This window comes from Triplophysa rosa, linkage group LG6 (genome assembly GCF_024868665.1).
Source record: "Triplophysa rosa linkage group LG6, Trosa_1v2, whole genome shotgun sequence".
NCBI classification, from domain to species: domain Eukaryota; kingdom Metazoa; phylum Chordata; class Actinopteri; order Cypriniformes; family Nemacheilidae; genus Triplophysa; species Triplophysa rosa.
Window position 1 is genome coordinate 3,785,115 of NC_079895.1, and position 14,327 is coordinate 3,799,441.

The 14,327-nt window shown below is 38.1% G+C and overlaps 1 protein-coding gene across 18 annotated transcripts in view; it reads right to left on the reverse strand.

The window, feature by feature from the left end:
* Positions 1–14,327, reverse strand: part of adarb1b (adenosine deaminase RNA specific B1b) — a 199,845-nt gene that overhangs the window by 62,932 nt on the left and 122,586 nt on the right. For 17 of the 18 annotated variants that reach the window (XM_057335688.1, XM_057335684.1, XM_057335677.1 and 14 more), the window contains one exon: positions 7,792–7,854. The gene's annotated coding sequence lies outside the window, so the exon portion shown is untranslated. The remainder of the gene's footprint in view (positions 1–7,791; positions 7,855–14,327) is intronic. The other variant, XM_057335691.1, reaches the window with a different exon arrangement.

The window sequence follows — 14,327 nt, forward strand, 5'->3', positions numbered from 1 at the left end:
TGATCTTTTTTGTTCTGTTGAATTTAGGAAAGCAAAAAGTTCTGGGGCACCTTTGACTTCAATTTAAAAACATTCTACTATGGTAGTCAATGATGTCCCAGAAATGTCAGTTGATAACATTTTTCCAAATATCTTTCTTTGTGTTTATGAGAGCAAGTAATTTATACAGGTTTGGAACAACTAGAGGGTGAGTAAATGATGAAGGAATTAGTTATTTTGACCAATACTGAGATCACAGTTATTTACCATGATTACTCACCAATTTTTGAAACAACATTAAAAAGAAATAACTTGTCTTTTCAAATAGAATTCAGCTGAAAAACAAATGTGTGCAGATTTCAAATGGGTCTGGCTATCGGTATTGCCCACAGTTTAGTGAAAACGGATGAAATATTACATTTTGACATTTACAGTATGCATCTGTCAGACATTTTAATCCAAGTGAATTACAGTCCGTGTAGGTTTTACATTTGTATCAGAATGTGGGTATCAAACCCTGTCCTTGCTAAACTCAGTTTAGACTACGTTGCAGCAACACAGACGATACACAAACCTATCTCAGCCCCTTCAAACAAACATCTGAGACAAAACTAGTGGTTGGACAACAGCCCAAACATAACTCTACCATTACGCAAAGTGTCACTCCAGTGTGCCCGTCTGGTTTGTCACACAGTGATCTGTCTGAGTTTCACAGACGGATTGTCTACATTCTGATCAATATATGATAGACAGAGCGTCACGGTCATGACAGTGGAAACTATCGTCTGTCACGCAGGCTGAAAACAAGACCGCATCATATCGCCCACAGCTACGGCATGATGGAATCAGGCCATCGGGGACACAAGAGATAAATCCAAACGCACCTCAATGCAGCACTGCTGTTCAACTGTATTTGTTGCGCTGATATGCAAAATCACAAAACAAACAGAATTATAAAGACGACATATAGCTTGCATACTGCAAGCTGTCAAAATCATGTCCGTGATAGCCAAGAGGACCCCCCCCAAGTGCGAATCCCGGCTTGTGGTTCTTTCCCGACTCCTGCTCCCTTCTCTAGCCCGCATGCTTTCCTGTCCTTTCTTCATCTCATAAAGCTATAAAAATGCCAAATACATAAATTATTTGAAAAGAAATTATTTAAATGGACAGAGACACAGAGAGAGGGCTACAGAAACACGCCCCCTCTCCACCCACCTAATAAGTCTGTCGCATTTCTGATGTGTTCTGATTTCTCGTAGAGCATGCAGCGAGTGCACAGACACAAACACGTGCTCACATCTGTCTTCTCAGCCCCAATTCTAATTACATCAGCAACATTAATCAAGTGAACCTGTAGTTACGTTTCCTCCAACATCTAATCTCACTGCTGAATGACCCGATGAAATCGCCACCTTTAAGTGCAGTTATACTCAGCTAATACACAGCCGTAACTGATTACAAACAAACAAGCGTACACATTAACAATCTGATGGGATTTTGCACGGCAACGGTGTGAACATAACTGCTGTTCCATGGACGCTTTGAGGGACAAGTTCATTGCTGCTTTTCCTCTCACACCCATTTCTGCAAACATGCTTAAAGTCTGACGGCCTGAAAACACAAAGTAAAACAACCAACTAACAACTAAACAAACAAGGCAAATTGTTCACAGACAAACACAGTAAACACAATGAAACCTTTAAAAGTAACGCCAAACTGATCGTTTTACTTTTAAAGCCAAAAGTCATTTATTCCATAATGAAATTTGCTCTGCGTTTCTCTCTCGGATGCCATATTTTTGCGCATCCCTGTCACATCCCACTGCAGATTAAAGTCACCACACAAAAAAAGAAAGGCATGAGTTTATCACTGGGTGCTGGGGAGAGGACGGCCTCAGGCAATTACTGCTTTGTTGAGGGCGAAAATGACCTCTGGAACAGAAAATGGCACAAAGGACCAAAAAGATAGAAGCGGTTTCCGTGATCTCCCCTGAAAAACGAGCATGAAGACATCAAGGTCGTGAAAGAGAAGTTATGAAACTTAAATGATAAAACTTTCACACAAAAATCAATACTACAACGACAAAGCTATACCTGTACAAAGTTGACTTTTGTTAAGAGTTTAAAATCCTACGGCCATAAATATTTGCAAACGAATACACCTAACATACCAGGGTTTCCCCCCAAAAATCTGTGATTTTGTGAAGTTAGTGAGACCTTTGTTAGGACTTTTTTTGAAAAACAAAAAATGAATGGCTGTTTATCTAAAACATGGACAAATGAACTATTCACGAAGGGACAGAGATCTTAAATAACATATTCAAGCATTTTCAAATGGAAATCTACAGGCTCTTATAAACACAGCACAGTCTTACTGTATGTGTGTGGAAATGACTCGTGTGAATCTGCGGTTCTGATGTTGAATTCCACGTACAACCTGCACACCAGACAGGAAAAAGCTGATTCACATGCTGATGGCATCGTGGGTCAGGCTGGCAGTATACACACAGCTCTCGGTCATAAGAGCAGTCACGCACATATGTGCCCCATAATGCACAGTGACTTCATGTAGTGGACAGATGTGCGCCACAAAGTGATACCTGCATCCTCCACAAAAGGATTAAACGTACTTTTGCCTCTCTATCGCCATCTCTGTTTGAAACTTAAAACTACAGGTTACTTAACATACTTATCTGTACACGGCTTGAAGTCAAATAACAGCAGAACTGCAAAATCATACGCAACAGCTCAAGTTATAAATGATTATTATAAGCATACCCTTGTGAATCGAGATGAGGAGATTTTTATAGCACTCGCGCAATGGTTTTCTTTATTTTGAACTCATCCATTATGAATGGCAGCGTTAAGCACCACTAAATAAGATAAAGTGCAAGCACACGTCTTTTAGAGTAAGAAACAAACTTGACTGATTTTAAACACGCATTACAGCTTCAAACATCCTGTAAAACAATAAGAAGGCCTAGATCCAAATCGGCCAATCAGCACGCAGCACACCCCTTCCAACAAGATCAGATAGCAGCACCAATCACAGGGTCTCAGAAAGTGATAGCGCTCATGTAGTCAAACACATCCCTTCCAGATAAGAAGACACGTCGCAGAACACCCGAGCTCCGCAATATATCTGACAGCATTCGACTTTTTAGACGAATGGGGAAAAAAATATTATTATTATTACAGTAACGGATTCAACAATCCTCTATCCCAAAATCCACAAGGCTTTGATATGAGATGCTATATCCCGAGCTTTATTAAATGCCTGGATTCAGACCTTAAACAACAAACGTAGACTATCTGGCGAAAGCTACCGATCAAAGAGGCCCTCGGCCAGTTACCGCGGTAAATAGGACATGTATTGGGTTTTCCTTACGCCGCCCGGTCCACATGACAAAAAGGACACGCAGCTACATGATTGGCGGTATTGAATAGTTGGCAGACCATTATCAGAACTGGCCCAGACCTCCAGGGCTTTAGCTCTGCCTTATAGTTATAGGGGAAGACAGGATAGCAGCTTGCCCGTATATTTCACTGCACTTATTTATATTGACAGCAAATTCAATAATGAACTCGCACTCCCTGTCCCCGCACTCACAGGACCGCGGCTGAGCGCCGAGACCTCCCACATGTCTCACCCATAACAAAAATGAATGACGCACAGGGAAAAACAACGCGATTCTGCAGTTCTCACGCTGATCGACGACTACATTTACGCCGCGTCTCCCAAATCTGATTTTCTGCTCAGATCCGCTTTCTTCGTATGACATTATTAATGTAGCCTGAACAGCCCACACTCTTAAACTCAATTCTGTGCACAACAAACCATCATTAAGATAAATTAATTCATAATTAAATTTACAGGTAGCTGTTGTTATTGTTTTTAATATGGTTTATCTCATAATACAGTAGTGTACACGGTCCAGCCTAGACGTCTGTACGTCTATCCCAGTTTCCATCGCCCAGTGCAGGGCAGCGAAGCTACGAAAATGAACACGTTATTCGATATTGCAAGTTCTGACACATACAAAGCACTGGTCTATTATAGAATTTAATGCTCCACTACCCGCATATGAAATGCGAGAGAGATTTTAATATTGCTGTGAAAAGATGTATTGCTGTTCTACATAACAAAGGACAGCGGCTGGAGGAGATTTATCTCTCTTCGATTTCGTTGCCCACTGCAGAAGTCCTAGATCTGCATTTCCCATAACAAAACGCTTCACGCTGCACTGCAGTCCCGCGTGTGAGGTCATCCATCAACAGTGAGGGAGTGGAGACCAAAAGGCCAGAAACTATATTGACGTCAGTGTGCATCAGTGACCGCCTCCTTTCACAGCAGCCTCGATCTGTATCACATTCAGTTGCTCCATTTAAACGTTTTTTTTTTTTTGAAAACCACAATGAATTGCACAAATATTCAATTGAAAAATGTTACTAGAACATGTGCGTAGTTTCTTTTATGGAGGAACAAACTTCTCAACCCATAAAGCACTTAGAAGGTCTCGAAACAGTCAAATGATGACAAAACAGACAAAACATGACCATTTACTTTAAATATAAATTGCAACACACAGCCATCGGAAATTAAGAGACCATTTCAAATGTATTTTTATTTTTTCTGAGTTTACTATTAATAAGTATGTGTTTAGGTATAATTATCACTTTTGTTTCATTCTGTTAACTACGAACAATGTTTCTCCCATATTTTAAATAAAAATAATGTTTCTATTTGCATTTATTTGCAGAAAATGAAAACTGGAGAAACAGGTCAAAATAACAGAAAAGATGCTCTGTATTTTTTCAGAGCTCAAATACTGCAAAGAAAACAAGTTCATATTCACTTTTAAGCAACACGACAGTAATGTTTATACAATGCATTTAGGAAAAGTTAAACATTTTAACCTCGGTTTTTATCAGTTTTCATGTGTCTTGTCATGCTGTCAGTCTTTCACATTGCTGTTAGATGACTTTGTCACTCCTGAGGTTTGATTTTGTTCAAATTCAACAGACACTGGACTAGAATGGACACGATACATCTAGAAATGCTGAAATGCTAAAAAAGTGTAATGGTCTGTTAATTTTTTCTGCACCTGTATCATCGCATATTAACTTTGGTGCTCATTGTAAGTTCAATTCAATTCAATTCAATTTTATTTATATAGCGCTTTTCACAATGTGCATTGTTCCAAAGCAGCTTTACAGGAGCAAATAAGAAAAACACAGAAAGGTAAAACACAGCACAGTGCATGGTGTTTATAGACCAAGCAAGATCATTATAATAAATAATATTGAATAAATAAATGAATAAATAAATAAATAAATGCAGTCTCCCGGTGAGCAAGCCAACACTGCACTGCTCTGCTGTGGCGAGGAACCCAAAGTCAGTCTCAAAAATGTTTATACCCCATCGCTAACCAATCAATGGATAAACTGTATATGTTGAAAAAAGAAAAAGATGTAACTTCCAGAGCCAGACTGTTGTGTTACAACAGTTTGGCTCTGAGCTCGTAGCTCTGATCCAGGTATCGGATCATTGAAAGTCTGAGCAGAACTCTCTCCAAAAGCTCCCAGATAAAAGAAAGAACTGCTCTTTTTGGAAAGCAGTGTGCAGATTTATAATAAGGTCTACAGGGAACAACTATATTCATCTCTAATCAATAAGCAGAGAAAGCTGAGCTAAATAACATTAACTTGTAACAAACTTAGCCTTGGGCAAAACAGTTGGCTTGTTCTGATTGGGCCAATAGGGGAGGAGGGATAGTGACACATCACAGCCTGAATTCTGAAATCTGAATGAAATCTCCCATATGAGCACCAAGCCTCACTGCATCTAAAGAACATGTTAACCAAGCCACAGCATCAATACCATAACTAATATCCATATGCCAACCCTAAATAGGCAAGGGAGTGTAAGACTGCAAAAGAAAGAGATGAAAAGAGTGAATGACCTTGATTATATGAGGATCTCTGCTCATCTGCAGTCTCCTCCCGCATCGCATCTCTCCTGCATCACCTGTAGAGATGTTCATCTCCACCCTGCCTGTCACATCAGCTCTCACTGCAGTCTTAAGTCTGCCGTATTGTAAGACTCTTAATTCCTCAAAGCAAATGAAACCCGAAATCCCAGAATGCTCCGGACCCCTGGCACCCACGTCTTTAGATGGCTTACTTCTACAACAAGAGGGGCTTTGCACCAGGGATGTGCAAAGCCCAGAGGTTTTGTTAAGCCGGCGGAACGACAACGAAAAAAGTAGAAACATGACTGAAACAATGCACGTTTTCAAAAGCCATTCCTGTACCTCTGAACCGCCTGCTTGCACAGAAATTTAGAATGGATCCAAATAAAATCTGCTCCGTTTCAACGATGAAATATATTTTGCTGTATCTTTCAAATTAAAATGTAAAGACCCTGCAAGTGCATGTTAAATAACTTCTTAACTCTGATGATAATGAACGCAAGTTAACATTATATGATTATTATTGGTTACTGGTCAATAACAGAATTTCACATCATCAGGAGCTGAAAAACAAGAGGTAAATGAATCCAGCCCCGCGTAATTTCATCTTTCAGGCAGCCGTATGTCTCCGAGGCAAGTCATGGAAACCTTGAACAAAAGGCTATATTCATATCACCCTTGTTTAATAGATGAATGCAAGTCTTTAATTCTTAAAGGGCTGGTTTCATATTTCCATAAGAAATGGATGCAATTTTCCATTCTTCATCCACTTTATAAACATCAGGGCTGGGCGATATACGACCACGGCACAAAATGTACATTTCAATATTCTTTACACCTTAGACAATGTCTCGCCTAATTTGATACGATCTGGATGAACCTTCCCCCTTTAACAGTCATCTTCATAAAAGTAGATTCACAACAATGAACAAATATCTAGTTCAGAATATTTTCAAAAGCGCTTTTCACAAAAATGTTATATTTATATTTTTTTATATGGTGCGATATAACAATATAGGGGAAAAAAACATTTACCTTCATACGTTGAAATGCAAAATAATCGATTCTCATTTTATTTCAAAGTTATATACAGTATATAAGTAATTGAAACATGCCTTGCTTGCTGTAAACTGGGTTATTCACAGATGAATAAAAGTTTGTGTTTATGCGATATATGTCTGTGCACTGTGCATATTAATGTTGTATTTATAAACACATGCATGTACATATTAAAGAAAAAATAAAAATGAATAGTTGTTTATGCCATTTAAATGATCTATAAATATGAATATTTCCTAAATATATACATGTACAGTATGTGTACGTGTTTATAAATGCAAAATAAATATGCACAGTGCATAGACACATATTATTATGTAAACACAAACATTTATTCTGGATGCGATTAATCGCAATTAATCCTTGAAGAGCCCTACTTTAAAATAGGTTTTAGTATTTTAGTAAATGAACCAATGGAAATAAATAAAACTTGCAAATACTAATACCATTGTGCTAAAGAAGTTCAAACCACAGACACTATACAGAAAATATACAGTACTCTGCAGTCACCATACAAGGGAGGTTCACATTCTCAAAAAAATAATTTAATAACCAAAAAGCAAACATTGCAATATTCACAATGTTGTATATTAGATGGTAAATCTATCTGACATCACATCCAGCTTTAGTCACATCCTCAGGGAAGCTACAGTACACATAAACAACACCCAGAAAGAAAATGTCAGTAGTTTGAATTTGTTGTATTGTACCATCAAGTCTCTCCCTCTTTAGCCCCTTCTGTACTGTATGTGTTTGAGCGTGTTCACAGCAGACTCACTTACCCGCTGTTTCAGAGCAGTGAACGATGTTCTGACCTCTAACAGTCCTCAGCAAGATCCTTCCTGCTGTGAAGAGAGAGGAATAAAACATCAGGCCAGAGCTCAGTTTATTACATCCTCCTAAACTCTTCAAATACAAGGAGTTCTAGAACATGGTGAGATAAATGAACAAATTTTCCCCAGAACCAGATGTTAGACGTGTTCTTCATTTCCGCCCAACCATCAGTATTTAAACACCTCCTGTCTGCTTCCACATCAAGTCTGAAAAGCTTTAACAAGACTCATAAGAATGTGGCACGCAGATGAGCTGGAGGTGAGGAAGAGACTGTCGTGATGTCAGCTGTACCAACACCAGTACATGATGATGAACTCATTTTAAGCACTCTTCTTTGCTTAAAGGTTAACGATTTACTAAATGTATTTTTCACATACGCTAGCATACATGGTATGATATAGCCCAGTGAAATGATTAGTACAATATAAATAAGCTTAGAAATTACAACAACAAAAAATAAGCATCAATGAAACAATTCTAATATTGAACCGTTCAGTACGACCTACACGTTTTTGTTTTCGGTTTCGTGTTTAAATAATTTCTGTGCGTTTTATTACTCTCTGAACTGGCTCTGTCTGTGCTTGTCTGTATGTCTGCGCGCTGAAATAGATAAACTAAAATCTCAGCCAGCTCTGTTACATCCGGCACACATAGTGTCCATAGGGAACAATGGCGTTTTTCACTCGGTCACTTCAAGATGCACATAGGATTACGGTCAACGATTATCCAACGAGTCAAATTATTTAAACACTACGTCATAAATTTACAACAAAAAATGAGAAGCGCTCAGTGTTGGGCAAGTTACTCTGAAAAAGCAATTAAATACGTAAGGGATAATCCACAGCTAGCCGTGCATTACAGGATTTTAATGCACAGCGTGGAGGCGAAGAACCACCCGACGCGAAGCGTGCATTAAAATGGTTATTTGCCAAGTTAAAGCTTTTATTGATGTTTACAGTGTCATTTTAGATCAAACAGGTGAAAATGACGGTAATTTTGTCAGTTCATTTTAAATGTAATCAAACTGACTGGAGCTACCCGTGCGTTAAAGGCTATTAATGCACACCTTCCAGCCAATCAGAATCCAGTATTCAAACAGACCATGGTATAATAGTTACTAATTACATATTCAATAGTGTAATTAGATTACTGTACAAATTACTCTCTCCAAAAAGTATTTAATTACTTATTACTAATTACTTTCTATATACTACATCAAGCTTGATTAGTTAAGTGATTCAAGGATAGACGTGAAACGGCTCTTTTATTTCATTCAAATAAATAATATAAAACTACATAAAGTAGTATTATTAACTGATCAAAGTATTACCAGGGTTTGTCCTGCATAGAGAAATTGGAGGCGGCCGCCTCCGTCAAATGTCGTGCCGCCTCAGGCTCTCGTAAAAAATTGTGTTGCGAGTCTTCACAAGAAATGCTGCGTGCATTTAACAGACTGTCATTTGTAACTGCAGTTGCGACATTACACCACAGTGTAGGCGCTGTTTCGTTATCAGCACACTGAGGTGCTAAAAAGAGTTGCAGAACAAGAGCCAGCCTGTGTTTCACGGCTGTTTGTTTTGCATCCAAGTACGTTTCATTTCTTGAAATGTATTAAATTAACATGACGTACATCATTGTAATGTCTTTAGCTGTGCAGTTGGATCGTTGAATCAGCGTATACTGTACACAGCGAGTTCGCCAGTATGAACACACATTGCGTTCAGAACGACTCGCACACGAATGACTCATTTGAACAGATTCATTTAAACTATTGAACTTTTCAGTCACTAGCGAATATAAGACATCCTTGAATCATTTAAAGTGAACCACAGAGAATGCAAGATGTGAATGAGCTTTGCTCATTTAGAAATACTGGTTAATTCAGTTGTGGGCTGAAAAGTTAGTTGAAAATGATAAAAAAGCTTTTTTGATTAAAAAAACATTTCTGTTTGGTTGAATAAAAGTAATGTTTTAAACAACTTAATAATTGTCATTTTTATCTTATTTTATTAGAACTTTTAATATGTCAAACTCAAAGTAACTTTGGTTAAGCCACTTAAAGGTACGGTAGGCCTACGTGTATGTGTACAAGATCAGGATGGCACCACCTCAGCCTCATTTTGAGCCAGGAAAAACCCTGATTACAAATGTAAAAAATATACATTAAAGCACAGATTTTAAAGTTAGACTTTAGATTTTGATGTCAATTCCACTATTGCACACACATATATTACACAAAGTATTTAGTTTAATTACTTCAGAAGTAACTAATTAAATTACAGAAAAAATAGAGCAATCCCTTACATCTACTTTTTCAAGGGAAAAGTAATTAAATTACAGTAACTAATTACTTAGTAACTAGTTACACCCAACACTGGAAGCGCTTCAGACTACATATAATAATATAATAATAATCCCCTTAGCTCTATGAGAGCGGAAGTGGCTTAGCTGGCATATACCCCATTTGATGTTGAGTATAATGCTGACAAACAGACGCGGGCTGACCATCGGAAGCATAGGAACCTAGCGGCTTTATTTTATGCCCATTGTGCCAAAGTGATAATGTCCAAATTTGGCAAATCAAGAATGTATTTCATCTGTTTTACAATGCATAACAAAGCAGCACGTTCGTGTTGCTCTCCCAGCACATGCAGGGAGAGCGTCTAAGCTCCGTGCCCATTGACCGGTAGAGTTTGGACGTCTGTCTGTTTACTGCCATTACAGCAATCCCAAGTGTGCATTATGTTACTTTAAATACACGGATGCACAAAACCTCTTCAAGGAACTTATTTTACTGGCATGTTGGTGAACAGTAAACAAAGAACTGCTGTGAGCTTTATTTCATATTATGCAATACACCAGGAATTTGTACAAGTTGATTTTTGCTTAAAGAGAATAAAATAAGTCAAGTAAAATAAAGAAAATTGCAATAAACGCGTTATTTGTTCTTAACTTCTTCTTATTTCTGTCAAATAAGCATAGAATAATGAAAAAAAACACTTTAAAGTGCCAGGCCATCAGAACCGAACCGAAAACCGTGAGTAAAAAACCGAGGTACGTATTGAACCGTGGGTTAACTGTATTGTTGTATCCCTATAATTAACATAATTTTAAAATAATTAATAATCAAATGTATGAATTTTTAATATCAATTACATTTTAATTTTAAACTTGAACATGTGTATGTGGCCTTCTCAATTGCCAATTAAGTAAATATCGCTTCGAAATAAATAAATATTAATATTAAATCAAACAATAAAATCATGTTTAATTAACTATGAAACATTCAGATATTTCAAACTCTATGGGGCGGTTTCCCGGACAGGGATTGAGACTAGTCCTAGACTAAAATAAATGTTGCCCTTGTTTTGTCTCAAAATGCACAAAAGCTTTTTTGTAAGGCAAGAATATTTGCAGACCGGAGTTATACATATCCAGAAGCACCAATAATACAACCGGAACCTGTTAATAGAAAAATTAAATAAATATTTATCATTACATCGATGACTGAAAAGGCTTTAAAACATCCTGTAACTTTGACTGTAAACCACCTAAATTTGAGAGCTTCATACCATTCAGAGTAAAAGATCAGAGCTTCATTAAAGAACCTGTCTGCAGTTCATAATATTAAAGTCCATTCATTCAGATGGATAATTAATTATAATAAAATCAATACCAAAAAGCTTCCTGTGAGCGGTGGAGCTTCTAACAGAAAGTGCCATCTCCTAAGACGCACAATCTAGGACATGTTTGGAGTTGCAATAAACATCAGGGCTGGTGACCTAGTATGCAACGGTATTTCTGACTTATTGTTGGCAAGATATTGACTTGTGTTCATTTTAATATATTTTCTTTGGTACATCACAAAAGTTCTGTCATTCTGCAATGCCCACTTTTCACGATCCAATCAGCTAACTAATGGATAAAAATTTGTTCCTCCCCATCTTCTTGCTAAATCATTTTGGGGGGGGGTGGTACAGCTACGGTCTGCAATCTTTAAAGCTTTCAAAACGGCAAGTCTAAAATGGTCCTCCCCCATCAGCTGCGGCGAACGGCTGTCAAGAGAGCTGCCTCCCTTCCTTATTAAAAAAACAGCTCTGACAGCAAACGAGACTCAATAAAAGACTCAAAACAGATGACATCACAGCAGCGCTGAAATGGAGGTCTAAAAATAGAGCAAGCATCCCATCATACTAACCCAAATGAGAGTGACGCCACACTTCAATTAGTCAGCTCAAATAAGACACATACAAACGCAACTCGTTTCAGAAATATAATAATGTTGCTCACGATGCGGAAAACAAGGGTTGTAGATGTTCGACAGTGTTCAAGATTTACAGAAATTCAAGAAACAATTTGTTTAGGCTGAAGGCAAATGAGTTCCGTCAGCGAGCTTTCTGATAAGGTTGCACATGAGATGGAGGCTGGAGGCTATTCCTCCGAGAGCGGTTACAGTGCTGATAAAGCCAGAAAGAAAAATCTTGGCTCTGTTCTGCACAATTGCAGGCCAACTTGATCAGCCAATCAGAACGTCTAAATACTTTTATGTTTTAGATTTATATTATACATTAACTTGAACACAGTTTTGGCTACTGAAGTTTATATCAGAGGTTATAAAAAATGAATAGCTTCATAATCAGTCCCAATACTAATCCAATGACACAGCCTTTCGAAAACGTAATGGACTAATAAAAAGTGCATTCAAATCATCACAACATCTCAAGCAAAGATGATCAGAGGGTTTCGACTGTTAAAGGGATAGTAAGACAAGCAAAGACAAAAAAATCTCAGCCTCAAACCTGTATGACTTTATTTCTTCTGCAGAACGCAAAATAATATATTATGAAGAATGTCTATAACCAAAGAACATTGGTCCTCATTGACTTCCGTTGTGGGCACAAATCCACTGGGACATTTCTCAAACTATCTTCTTTTATATTTCCCACAAGAAAAAAACAAACCTTCGGAATCTGAGGGTGAATAAATGACGACAAATGTTATTTTTGGGTGAACTGTCCTGATATCCTTCTTCAGGCGACTGGATCACGCCGTGCTCATTTATTTTGGTCAGTCCTGACAGATTCACCCCTGTGGTCAGTCTGCCTAAAAACCAACACATCTGCCATTCAGATCAGCCTGACAGCATGTGGTTTGTTCCCAAAATACTCTGCATACTTCATAAAAAGCAATTTTCTAGAAACACAAAGCCCTTTTTATACAAAAATGAATTCTGCGAAACGGCACATTTTCTGGTGTTAGACCGGAATGCATTAGATTGTGTGATTTAGTCCCTGGTTCACTAAATAAATATCCAATGAAGTAAATAACCCCATTCTAATATTCACCTCAGCGTTGCAGTCTTTGTAAAGTGTCTTTTTCTCAGAAATCAGAATGAACTAAAAGCAACCATACGGCGTTTGCCAGAGAACACAGTCCCTTATTGTTGAAACGAGAGCAAGACTCAAAATTCTACCACCAGCAGAGAATTGGTCGATGTCGGCCAATGAACTTTTTAACATAACAGGCATTAATTGTGTGATGCATTTACATGAGGTAAAACATTTTGGGCATCAGTATGGCTTCATAGATAGTACAGAATTAAGATATTAGAGGCCTAATGAGACCTGAACCATGAAAGCAATGTGGCCGACTCAGCAGAAGCGTAGACTTCAGGCGTCTGGGTAAATGAACGAGGAAGTCGACTCAGTCCGTGACTCTGCATGCTAAAACAGCTCGCACAATTACCACGCTCTCTCGTGCGGCAATGGAAGAAGATATCACAAAACCTTCAACGTAAATGCTGTTGACAACTTTCATTTAAGCAAGTTTATTAAAGACAAAAGAGTTCTAGGTTTGATTTAAAGGGCCAGTCCACCTAAAAATAAGAATTCATGTCATTTATTCACTCATGTCGAGTCAATACCTGCATGTGACTCTTGTGTGGAACACGAAAGAAGATATTTTGAGAAATGTCTGAGTGGTTTAGTGTTCATACATTGGATGTTAATTGAGGCTAGGGCTGTTCAACGATTAATTGCGATTAATCGCATCCAAAATAAAAGTTTTGTATTTATAACCACATGCACGTACACATCAGTGGCGATCGGCGCCTCCTCTTCAGGGGAAGCAGGAATTCAAACTACGTGTTCAGCGCCTCACGTGAACCTATGTGCATTACGCATCATGTCAAAATACGTGCCTGCTGCAGACGCGTCGAAAGGGTTTATGATAAAAGAGACGCTCGCGTTCAGAAGACACTGCGTTAACACTTAACTCTGATTACACATGAGACTAAGCGAGTATCTAGCAAACGCGAGCGTTTTTTTAATTAAAAACCCTTTCGACGCGTCTGCAGCAGGCACGTATTTTGACAAGATGCGCCGCACACATGACGGCTAAATACATGTTTTGCCGAGCTTCGCATTACTGCTGTACACATAGATGTATATATTTAGGAAATATCTGCATGTATATATGAATATTT